The following is an 11,958-nucleotide window of genomic DNA, read 5'->3' as shown; positions in this document are numbered from 1 at the left end:
AAGGGATCACATAAACAAGACTAGTGTCTGCAAATACTAGCTAATAAAATAAAAAAGGGAGAGAACGATCCAACATGGGAAGTGAGCTACACAGCAGACCCATAGAATGGCAGATGTCCTAAACAACACTCTGGCCTCAGAATCAGCCCTTAAGGCATGCGGATCCGGCTGAAAAGCCCATGAGAGTATTACAGGCATGGAAAGCCAAGACACTCTGGGGGAAAAAAAAAAAAACTAAATGAAAGATCTCCTCAAGTGAGATCCCAGTGGAAAGAACAGGTCATCAAGGAAGGAGGTACCTTTCTCTGAAGGGAGAAGAGAACTTCCACGTTGACCTTGGCCTTGTCTAAAAATTATCAGAGTCAGTGAACTCAGGGGGCTTCCATAGCCTTGGCAACTCATGACAAGAGCCTAGGGTGATTACTGATGCCATAAACAAGAGTGTCAATTTGTTAAGTCAACAACAGGAGTCACTGTGCACTTACTCCTCATGTAGGATCTTTGTCCTTCGTGTGCTGTACATTGAGATTTAATGCTATAACTAGTACTCAAACAGTATTTTTCACTTTATGTTTCTGTGTGGGAGCAAACTGTTGAAATCTTTGCTTGATGTATGCTGAACTGATCTTCTGTATATAAAGAGAATCTAAAATGAATCTTGATGTGAATGGAAGGGGAGAGGGAGTGGGAAAGGGGAGGGTTGTGGGTGGGAGGGATGTTATGGAGGGGGGGAAGCCATTGTAATCCATAAGCTGTACTTTGGAAATTTATATTCATTAAATAAAAGTTTAAAAAAAAGGAAAAAAAACATAATTTTTATTTTCAATGATACCCCAATGAAAACTAATAAAAAAGATTGAAAGCATGCAAAATCTTTTCAACTATGAAGAATGTAACTAGAAATCAATAACAAAAGGAAAGCTGCAAAACATAGATAAGTGCAAATTATTAAGGATCCATCACAACAAGGAATGATTCAAAAACAATATCGAAGGATAATACATAAAGTTCCTTGATAAAAACAAAATAACAAAACACTGCATACCAAAATCAATTGAATGCAGCAGAAGCAGAACAGAGAGAAGTATATGCTGAGCAATATATAACATTAAATAATAGAATACTCCAATAAAAACCTTATCTATATTTTTATTTTCTAAGTTTTAATTTTATTTATATCAAAAGCAGAGTGACAGTGAGAGAGAGGAAAGAGAGGGAGAGAGATTGATCTTTCATGTGCTGGTTCTCTCCCCAGATGCCGGCAATAGCTGGGAATTGTCTAGGCCAAATCCTGAGCTCTGAACTTCATATGGGTCTCCCACATGGAATGCAGGGGTGTGAACATTTTGATCGCCTTCTGCTGCTTTACCAGGGAGCTGGTTTGGAAGCAGAATGGCTGAAAATCAAACCGGCATTCCAATATGGGATGCTGGCATTGTAGATGGCAGCTTAACCTACTGTGTCACAATGCCAATCACAGACCTATCTTTACATCTCAGATAAATAGAGCAGGAAGAACAAGCCATGTCCAACATTGCCATTAGGAAATAAGTTATGACTATAGCAGAATTAAATGAAATAGAGACTAGAAAAAAAGGAAACGTGTAATAAAACTAAAAGTTGCTTTTTAGAAGAGGTCACTAAAATTGGCAAAATCTTAGCTAAATGAATTTTAAAAGGAGAGAGAATGCAACCGTATAAAAAAGAGGTGACAAGTCCTTAAGGCACGGGGATCTGGCTGAAAAGCCCATGAGAGTATTACAGGCATGGAAAGCCAAAAAACTCTGGCAAAACAAACAAACAAACAAACAAAAACTAAATGAAAGATCTCTGCGAGTGAGATCCCAGTGAAAAGAACAGGTCATCAAAGAAGGAGGTACCTTTCTCTGAAGGGAGAAGAGAACTTCCACTTTGACTACGACCTTGTCTAAATATGATCAGAGTTGGTGAACTCAAAAAGGCTTCCATAGCCTTGGCAACTCATGACAAGAGCCTAGGGTGATTACTGATGCCATAAACAAGAGTGTCAATTTGTTAAGTCAACAACAGGAGTCACTGTGCACTTACTCCTCATGTAGGATCTTTGTCCTTCGTGTGCTGTACATTGAGATTTAATGCTATAACTAGTACTCAAACAGTATTTTTCACTTTTTGTTTCTGTGTGGGTGCAAACTGTTGAAATCTTTACTTAATATATGCTAAACCGATCTTCTGTATATAAAGAGAATTGAAAATGAATCTTGATGTGAATGGAAGGGGGGAGGGAGAGGGAAAGGGGAGGGTTGTGGGTGGGAGGGAAGTTATGGGGGGAACCATTGTAATCTATAAGCTGTACTTTGGAAATTTATATTCATTAAATAAAAGTTAAAAAAAAAGAGGTGACATTACAAGTGATTATATAGAAATGAAAAGGATCATAAGAGGTAGCTGTGAACAAGTATATACTCACAAACATAATAACCTAAAAAGGTGCAAGTATGTACAACTATAAAGCCTATGTAGACTGAATCACGAAGAAAGAAAATATGAACAGACTAGTAGTTAGTGAGGACACTCAGTCATTAATTAAAGCCTTCCCTTTGAAAAATACCCAGGACCAGATAACTTCACTGGTGAATTCTACCAAACATATAGATAATAATACCAATTCTTCTAAAACTCTTCTAATTGAGGAAGGAATACAAAAATGCCCTCATTTTATGAGACCAACTTTAGTGTGATACCAAAACCAAATAAACTAACAGAATGAAAACTACTGAATATCCCCGAAAAATGTCAATGTAAAAATTCTTGATAAAATATCAGCAAACAGAATTTAAAAGCATATTAAAATAATATTACACCATGGCCAGGTGAGAATTAACTCTGAGATTCAAGGATGCTTCAACCTGTAAAAATACATCAATGTGATATAGAGTATTATACAATGAAGGTTAAAATCTCATGATTATCTCTTTATGTGCAGAAGACAGCCTTTGACAAAATTTAACATCCATTCATGATAAAAATTCAACAACTGTGAATAGAAAGAAATCTATCTCTGTTCCACACAGTAAAGGGCGTGTACTCAATGCCCATAGTTAACAGCATACTCAATGGTGAAAATATGAAACCTTTTTGGAAAAGGACCACGCAACAAGGCAAGGCTGTTCAATCTCACGCTTCTATTTGACAAACTACTGGAAGTCCAAGTCAAAGGAATTTAATATGAAAAAAAGCATCCAAATTGGAAAGGAAGAAGTAAAATTATCTCTGGTTACAGATCATATTTAAAACCCTAAAGATCCCACAAAAATTGTTAGAGTAATAAACAAATTAATATAGTTGCAGGATAAAAAATTTAACATGTGGGAATTAGTTGTATTTCTATTGAGCATTCCAAAGAAAAAATTTTAAAAAAATCATTCCCTTCACAATACTATCTAAATAATAAAACACTTAGGAAACAACTTACCTGAGAAGCTGTAAGACTTGTATACTAAAAACTACGAAACATTGATGAAAAAAATTTTTAAAAAGCCAATAAATGGAGACATTTCATGGTTATTGACTGGAGAATTAATATTGTTAAAAATGTCTATACCACACAAATTTACCTGCAGATTTAATATAATAGCTATTAAAACTTCAATGGCATTTTATACACAAATTGAAGAAAAAAACCTACAAGTTTGTTGGAACCAGAAAGTATGGTATGTAGTAAAAATAATCTTATAAAAAGACAACAGATTTCTATACATTCCGATTTAAAAATATGAAGTTACAATAATAATTAAAGCAATATGGTTTGGGCATAAGAGCAGACATAGAAACTAATGAAATACAGCATCAAGAAATAAATCCATATATAGTTGGTCAACTGATCTTTCCCCAGGGTGTCGAGAATACACAATGGGAAAAGATAATCTCTGCAAGAAATTTTTCTGGGAAAACTGAATATCCACAAGTTAATAAAAAAGATCCTTTATCATACATCATACACAAAACCAACTAAAACTTTATATAAGACAAACACATAAGATCTAAAACTGTAAAACTCCTAGAAAAAAGACAGAGATAAAAGCTTCATGAAATTGGATTTGGCAGTGATTCATTGAGTATGGCACAAAAATGTATGTAGCAAAAGCAAAAATAGAAAATAAAACTACATCAAATTAAAAACTTCCTGAACAGCAAAATAAACAATAGCATAAAAAGACAAATAACTGCTGTAGTCTGAATACAATTTGCCTCTCTAAAGTGTGGTGGACTTTGAATCCCAAAGTCACAGTTAATGGTACAAAGTATATGGAATATTATTCTACATTTATGAAAATTGTTGGAGATAATATTAAATAAGAAAATACTAAATTTTTTTCAGGCTTTTGATGATGATAGTTTTGGGTTTTCTAATGTTTACTTTGTCTCCTAAACATGGATGTGGGTAGTAATTGAAATTTGTTGAGCTGAAAGTATGAGCAAAGGAAAGCAGAAAGCTATTTAATAGCTTGGGACAGTCTCAGGAAAACTGAAGAGTTCCTGAATAAGATCAGAGTAGTAGAGGGATATTAAACTGGATAAACATGGCAGATGTTACCAAAACCATATTTTAGTATTTGATGAGTACTTGGCTATTTGACAGAAATGCATCTTTCCTCAGACCATAAAGCTTACAGTGAAGGATCAAAATGAAGTTACGTTAATAACAATGTTAAGTTGTGCTTTTCTGTATCTCACCATTTCTGCTAGAGCATGACCTCTAGACCTTTCCAAAGCAATCTTAACTACTGCAAGCACACATAATTTGGGGGTTCCACATGTTTTTTTCCAGAGTGTTCACAGGATTTTTCTGTAATATTGATAGGCATATTTCCTCCAGGGGATATTGCTAATAACTGAAGGTTTCAGTTTGTGGAAATTTGTTAAGTTACTTTTCTATGCATTTTTAGTATCCATGGCTATGGTGACTCTTACTGGCAATTATTTTCTTTAAGTTGCTTTTATCCCACAGAGCTATAGTTGTTACTTATATGATCATACTTTTCAGGTAACATAACAATGTTGTGTTTTCTGGAACAATCAGTGATTTAAGTAGTGATCTTTACCGTGGTGTTTTACATCCAGAAATTTTAGAGCATTTAACTAACTGTGCTTCTTGTTAACCATATGATTATGGTCTGTCTCCCAGAGCTTCAGGCATGGTGACAAATATGAGTAATACTTAAAGTTGCAGCACAATACTAGGCCTATAGTAGATGCTTATTGGAAATATGTTTGTTCATTTACTCACCAATTTGCATGGCCACAACTTTAAGAGGTAGAGATTGTATGGTCTGAATACAATACTTCAAATTTTGGGGACATGTGAAATGCTAAATTGTGAATTTGTCTGAAGTCTCTCCTTGATTCCTTGGAGGAATAGCTTGCTAACGTTTCTGAAATACACTTTTTTTTCTCTTTACTTTTCAATTTTGCAAAGTTCAGAACATATTAACAAAAATGCTTAAACCTGTAATTGTTGTTTCCCAAATATATGTGAGCTGTTAGAATATGAATATCCTCAGTAGGCAGGTAAATCTAAGGTTAATATTTCCTGGGCCAACTCTATAGAATTTTGCTTAGTGGTATTAGTTATCAATTTGAATAGCTCCCTATTGAGACAGGAGTATTTATCTCCTGGAGATTGACAAGTCTTATTCATTTCCTATATAGACCTTTATAACAGGGAAAGTAACAAAAGAGAACAGAGTTCAAGAGCCGCCTTGAAATGATTTTGTATGTGTCACTATTTTCAACATTTGAGCAGATTACTTTGTCACCTCTCTATGACTGTGAAATTATCAAATAGTCTCCTTACATCCTGAACCCTTCTTCAGCTGTGTAGGTGTGAGAGTTTCTTTAGTTTTCTCCTATCTGCTGGTACTGTCATGTTTGAAGGTAGGGCACCAGAACTGATGAAGCATGAATCATCTTTCATTTTTGAATTTTAAATATTCTTCTCAGAGGAAACTAGAGAAGATAAGGCAGGCATGAGAGAGCTATGAAAATGAAAATATGAGACTGTTTTATATAAATTCCCAAGGAAGTTTGAAACTGAGCTACCCCTTAATAGCATCCAAGGAATGGTGATGCCTTCAGGTTGTACCACATGTCAGATTTAATCTTTCTCTCCTGCCCCCCAGTTCTGATTTATTGAAAAGGATAAGAGAAAAACAGAAAATATAGTATTCTTTTTCGACAAATATTCTACCTCATTTTCTTTCTGTGTGGCTGGGGATAAAATTAGAGTAAATATGCCAAGGGATTTACAATAGTCAGACTAAAATCCAAAGAATTAGATCAAAACTACCTCTGCAACTTAGGGATTTATTCTTTTGTGCCTCAATTTCAACTAAAGACTATAGATAATAATGCTAATCCTGTCTGCTTCATGGAACTATGATTCCCAAATAAAGTAAAAAGTATGGAAAGGATTAATGAATTACCAGGTGCTACATAAAACTGGAGGACCATTGTTCTTGTTTTGATATAAAGAGGCGGATAGTCTGTTGTGGCTTCACAAATAAGGTTCAGCAAGGTGACAGAGAAGGCTAAATTTAGATTTTATTTCCACTTCCTGTTTTTGTGTCTCCCTATGCATTTCTCTGCTTTCACCTCAAGCGTAGTTACAATGCTAAGCATCATGTTTCCTAAGGACCATATTAGTCCCAGAGAAACAAATTTGACTATCTCCAGAGAGAGCAGTAATTATGGACGTAAGGCTGAGGTGATAGACTACACACATTTGAATCCAAATGCTGCCATTTTCTAGCTTTGAGATCTTTAACATGTTATATACCCTTTCTGTGCTGTGGTTTCTTAATCTATAAAATGGTGATGATGATGATGATGATGATAAATAGTATCTGCAATAGGATTGTTTGGAGAGTTAATATTATACATAAAGCATTTGAAATATCTATGACAAAAATAGTGGTCAATAAATGTTAGTTCTTATTTTTTCTACTAGCTAATAAATATTCTAAATCTGTTCACATGTATCTTTGTATTTTAATGGAGAACTCTGGGAGATTGTTTAAATTGGTATAATTTGTGGCACATAGTAGTAGGTATGTAGAGAGAAAGTTGCAAAATGAATGAATTGAAAAGTCCTCATGATTCACCAGAATACATTCCTAATGTTAGGTTTCTGAGAACTATGACTATGTGGAAGGGGAAATACTTTGATCAGGGGTTTCTTGATGAGCTTCACATCTAATTATGTAGAAAATTTCCAGACTAGATGGTGTATAATATCAGTTTTAATCTGACAATGATCATGGAAGAAACAGTAATCCTAAGAATTATCCATCTCTTTGCCCATCTACCAATATGTCAGAATACATAAAAATTGAAGAATCAAGAGTATTTACATGTTTTCAAGATGCTTACAAATTATATTATAAAAATTCTGGAACATATAGTAGCTAGAATGATATTAAAGACTTTTTAAAAAAGCTTTATTTATTTATATGAGAGGTCGAGTTACAGACAGAGAGATGAAGAGACAAAGATCTTCTATCTTCTGGTCCACTCCCCAAATGGCTACAACAGCTGGAGCTGAGCCAATCCAAAGCCAAGAGCCAAGAACTTCCTCCAAGTCTCCCATGTGGGTGCAGGGGCCCAAGCATGTGGGCCATCTTCCACTGCTTCCTTATGTCATAAGCAGAGAGCTGGATAAGAAGAGGAGCAGCAGGGACAGTAACCAGTGCCTACATGGGATGCTGGAGCTGCAGGTGGAAACTTAGCCTGCTGTGTCTTGGCACTGGCTCCTCAAAGACTTTTCGTATCAGACTCACCTTGGTTTTGTATTTAAAATTCAGATTCTCTAAGCCACCTACAGTGGTTTGAATTTGTCCACAATGGGGCCCAATGTTTTGGAGCTACTGAAATAGAGAACATTTTTAAAACAGATGAATATCTGGGCCTAATAACTATCATATTGATTATTTTTTCATAGCTTAGGAAATATATTGCTGTGATCTGTGCCCAGTTACTGTTATAAAAGCATTAATTGAATATTTAGCAAATAGCAGGATATATTTGGTTTACACAAAAGATACTTTCAAAATGGCTTAATGAGTTAGTTCCAGATAAATTGCAATAGCATATTAAAAGAAGAAATTTGTGACTTCTAACAAACAAACTACAGTTTTGAACAAGAACAACAGAAGGTTGCAATTCAGGTGGTTAAACAATTACATTTTGAGAAATACTGCACATAAGAGATGGACTATAAAGATCTCCACTAGATTTTGCTCTCACCTAACGTTTTCCTGCATGAAAATAAAGAAAATATAAGAAAAAAATTTTAAATTCATTAAGGGCATCCTAACGTCTATATATAAGTTGTGAATCTACATAGGCTTTTAGGTTTCCCACATAGAGAACTATGTGGGCCTCTATGAAAATGGCCTATCGGCTGAAGTATGCAACATAACATGACTCCAATAATCCCTGTCTTAAAGTCAATGGCTCAGGCTGTGAAATAATCCTTCCTGCTGGGCTTTGGCAGAATTGCCTAGATCTAAGGAGCAGAAGAACCAAAGTGATTTAAGCACATGATGATTTTAGGGGATGATTCATACTGCTGATATGTCACAACAGTGAAGTACATGCTGTGCACTATCCATGGAACAGGAGGGAGCAAGCACAATTAAATAAGATGCATTTCAATACAGAGTAGCAAAATACAAGAAAAAATTCACACCCCCTAACTGAGCAACCTATTTTCAAGGGCTTCAGATTTAATTTAATTTAATTTTTCTTTTCTTATTGTTACTCTACATAGAGAACTCTTGGATGATATTAGCTCAGTGAGACTGTAAACAAGTAATTAGATCAGATTTAGAATCCTTCTGAGGAGACATTCCTTTGTGAGGGGAGGGGAAGTGGAAGGGTTGCAGCAGACTTTATTGATGATAATAAGACAATGAAAGGATTCATGAGCCCTCTCCTACTCCAGGGTGCCCGGATGGAAACTGTGAAGAGGGGAGATTTTCAGTGTGTTGAGGACTGAGTAGGGGCAAGGACTCTTCAGCAGGTGAGAGCTTCTCTCTTCCTCTGGAACTCTTGCTGGGGCTGGTGCTCCACAGATTTTTACTTCTCCTCTTCTTGGAGGCTCTGGGACAAAAAGATGCACCACCATATTCCTGTAGCCAAATTCACTGTCATACCAGTAAATGAGATTGACAAAGCTCATGAGGGCATTGTTAAGCCCAGCATTAAAGGTGGAGGAGTGGATGTCACTGCTAAAGTAAGAGACAACCTGGTTTTCAATGTAGCCCAGGCTGCCTACAGGTAGCCCTCTGAAGACTGCTTCATCACTTTCTTGATATGGTTATATTAGGTAGATTTCTCCAGATGGCAGGTCAGATCCATGACCAAATTGTTGGTGATGGGCATGCAGAAGGCCATACTCATGTTTCCCAGTCTGCTCAGATATGACATTGCCCTCGCCTTTGGTGCCACCATTAAATGCAAGAAGAATGTTCTGAGTAGCCCTACAGCCATCAGCACAGTTTCTTGGAGGGGCCATCTATGGTCTTCTGGGTGGCAATGATGACATGAACTGTTGTCATGAGTCCCTCCACGATGCCAAAGTTGTCCTGGTTGTCATAGATGACCTCAGTCAGGGTGGGCTACAAAGTTGATGGTGCAGAAGTGATTGCTGATTTTCTTGAGGGAGTTGTCATGCTTCTAATGAATTACATCCAACATGAACATGTGAGCATCATCATATGAGCCAGAGATGATTACCCTAGTACTGCTACCCTTCAAGTGAGCCCCAGCTTTCTCCATGGTGGTGAAGGCACCAGTGGACTCCACAACATATTTGGCACCAGCATCATCCCATCTTAGCTGGCAGGATCTCACTCCTAGAAGATGGAGGTGGGGTTCCCATAGATGAAAATCTTCTATTTTTCAGCCTTGACTGTGCCATTGAACTTGTGAATGGAGTCATGCTGGAACATGTAGGCTATGTATTTGAAGTCAAAGAAAGCGTCATTCACAGATTTACAGGACCACACTCACTTTGCTAGGGTTAAAAGCAGCCTTGGTGACCAGGTGCCCAGTAGGAACAAATCTATTTATTCTGGCCATAATTTTCTGTTTGGGGGATGCATTGGTAGTACATAATGTTAAAATGCATAATGTTAAAAACACTATAATACAATAAGATGCAAATACAACCATTTTTTGTTTTATGGTTTGTGGCAGAGCCTGAGGGAAAGCTCAGCATTGGAAATTGAATCAGAAAAGTTTTTTTTTTTTTTGTCTTAATCCATTGCAAATTTTCCTTCTAAGAAACAGAAATGCGAACTGCATTCATTGAGCATTTTAAGTTTGAGGATATGTAATGCTACATGCTCAGTGAAGAACAGACTATCAAAAACTGATTTATGCGATCCCAGCATTATTTGCTCAAACAAAAAACCATTCCTTGAGAAGACATGAAGAAAACTGGAATATGCTGCGAGATGGCATCCTAAGAGGCCTTGACTTCCTTTCCAAGCTAAAACTCCTTTGTCCAATCAATGCTTTCTGTTTGGAGGACATTGACTCTCAGAGGGTTTCATGCCATGTCATTACTACACAAGCGACTCTCAAAGTATGGTTTTCACCTGTTTTTTTCCTAGCTTGCTTTGTAACAGAACTTTATTTGTAATTCATATTTACATAATTATGACTCTAATAATTTATAACTGGCATCTTCTGAAAGTGTATGAACAACTTATTTAATTCTGGGTAACAACTCCAGCTTTTGAAAGGATAACATTATAATACTTCATTATTGCTGTGAAATGCTTTATACGTTAAAATTAATCTAATATGCATTCTCTCTTGATTCTTTTAATGATTGTATAGAACAGATAGAATATATATTATTATCCCATTTTATGGATTAAGAAACCAAGGATTATCAATATTATGATCCTTCCCAATTCACATAGTGATAATTACCACTATCTTGATAGAATTCAAGTCTCTTTAGTGCCTAATTCACTGTTGTCTCTACATCTATAATTCTTACTATGCTAAAAAAGAAGGAATAGTTCTTGTCCAATTCATTAAATGTAATTTCTTTTAAAATGTATATAAATCACAATTTACATTTTACATTTACACAATTTACTTTTTTTTGTAATTTTGTTCTTTGGAAATCTAGAGAGCTGAAGTCAACTGAAAGATCTTTATCATCAAAGTTTCATTATTCTTGTTCTTCTAACTCATGGTGGATTAAGCTGTGAAAACCTATACTATCATAGTAAATGTGTATATACCCATAATTTGACCCCATAGCTTTTTAAAGGATAGTTTATTTACTGTCTGTATCTGTATAAGATGCAGATTTCATTTTCCTAGTAGTTTCTATAGACTGCAGTCTATAATACTATATACCAGAGATGATGAATCAACTGAGTGTTGCTAGTTAAATTATTAACAGGAACTGGGCTTTAATTCATTGGGAACCCTCCAGAGTCAAGCCCGGAACAAAGAACAATAGCACCATGGTGTCATTCAAGCTTGGTCTTGAAAATTTGTCCTAGCAAGATGAGCCTAATCTCAAATCAAATAAGTAAATATCTTTATCCAAACTATTACTTTGTATCCTGAGCACTAAGACAAATAGCCATATGATTTCTCTCTATTAAAAATTTGTGTTGGTGCTGCCAATGTGGCATAGCAGGGAAAATCACTTCCTGCAGTACAGGTATCCCATAAGAGTGCCAGTTCTTGTGCAAGCTGCTCTGTTTCCCATCAAGCTCCCTGCTAATGGCCTGAGGAAAGCAGTGGAAGATGGCCCAAGAGACTGGGCCCCTGCCACCCATGTGGGAGACCCAGAAGAAGCTCTAGGATCCTGGCTTCTGCCTGTTCCAGCCTTTGCCATTGCAGTCATCTGAGGAGTGAACCAACAGATGGAAGACCTTTCTCTGT

The 11,958-nt window shown here is 36.1% G+C and overlaps 1 pseudogene; it reads right to left on the bottom strand.

The window, feature by feature from the left end:
• Positions 1-8,974: 8,974 nt before the first annotated feature.
• Positions 8,975-10,080, bottom strand: LOC100346661 (glyceraldehyde-3-phosphate dehydrogenase pseudogene; annotated as a pseudogene).
• Between the last annotated feature and the right edge of the window lie 1,878 nt (positions 10,081-11,958).

This window comes from Oryctolagus cuniculus, chromosome X (genome assembly GCF_051225735.1).
Source record: "Oryctolagus cuniculus isolate XC-2025 breed Fujian yellow rabbit chromosome X, ASM5122573v1, whole genome shotgun sequence".
Classification (NCBI taxonomy): domain Eukaryota; kingdom Metazoa; phylum Chordata; class Mammalia; order Lagomorpha; family Leporidae; genus Oryctolagus; species Oryctolagus cuniculus.
Note: the sequence above shows the minus strand (reverse complement) of the source record. Positions and strands in the feature narration are given on the sequence as shown.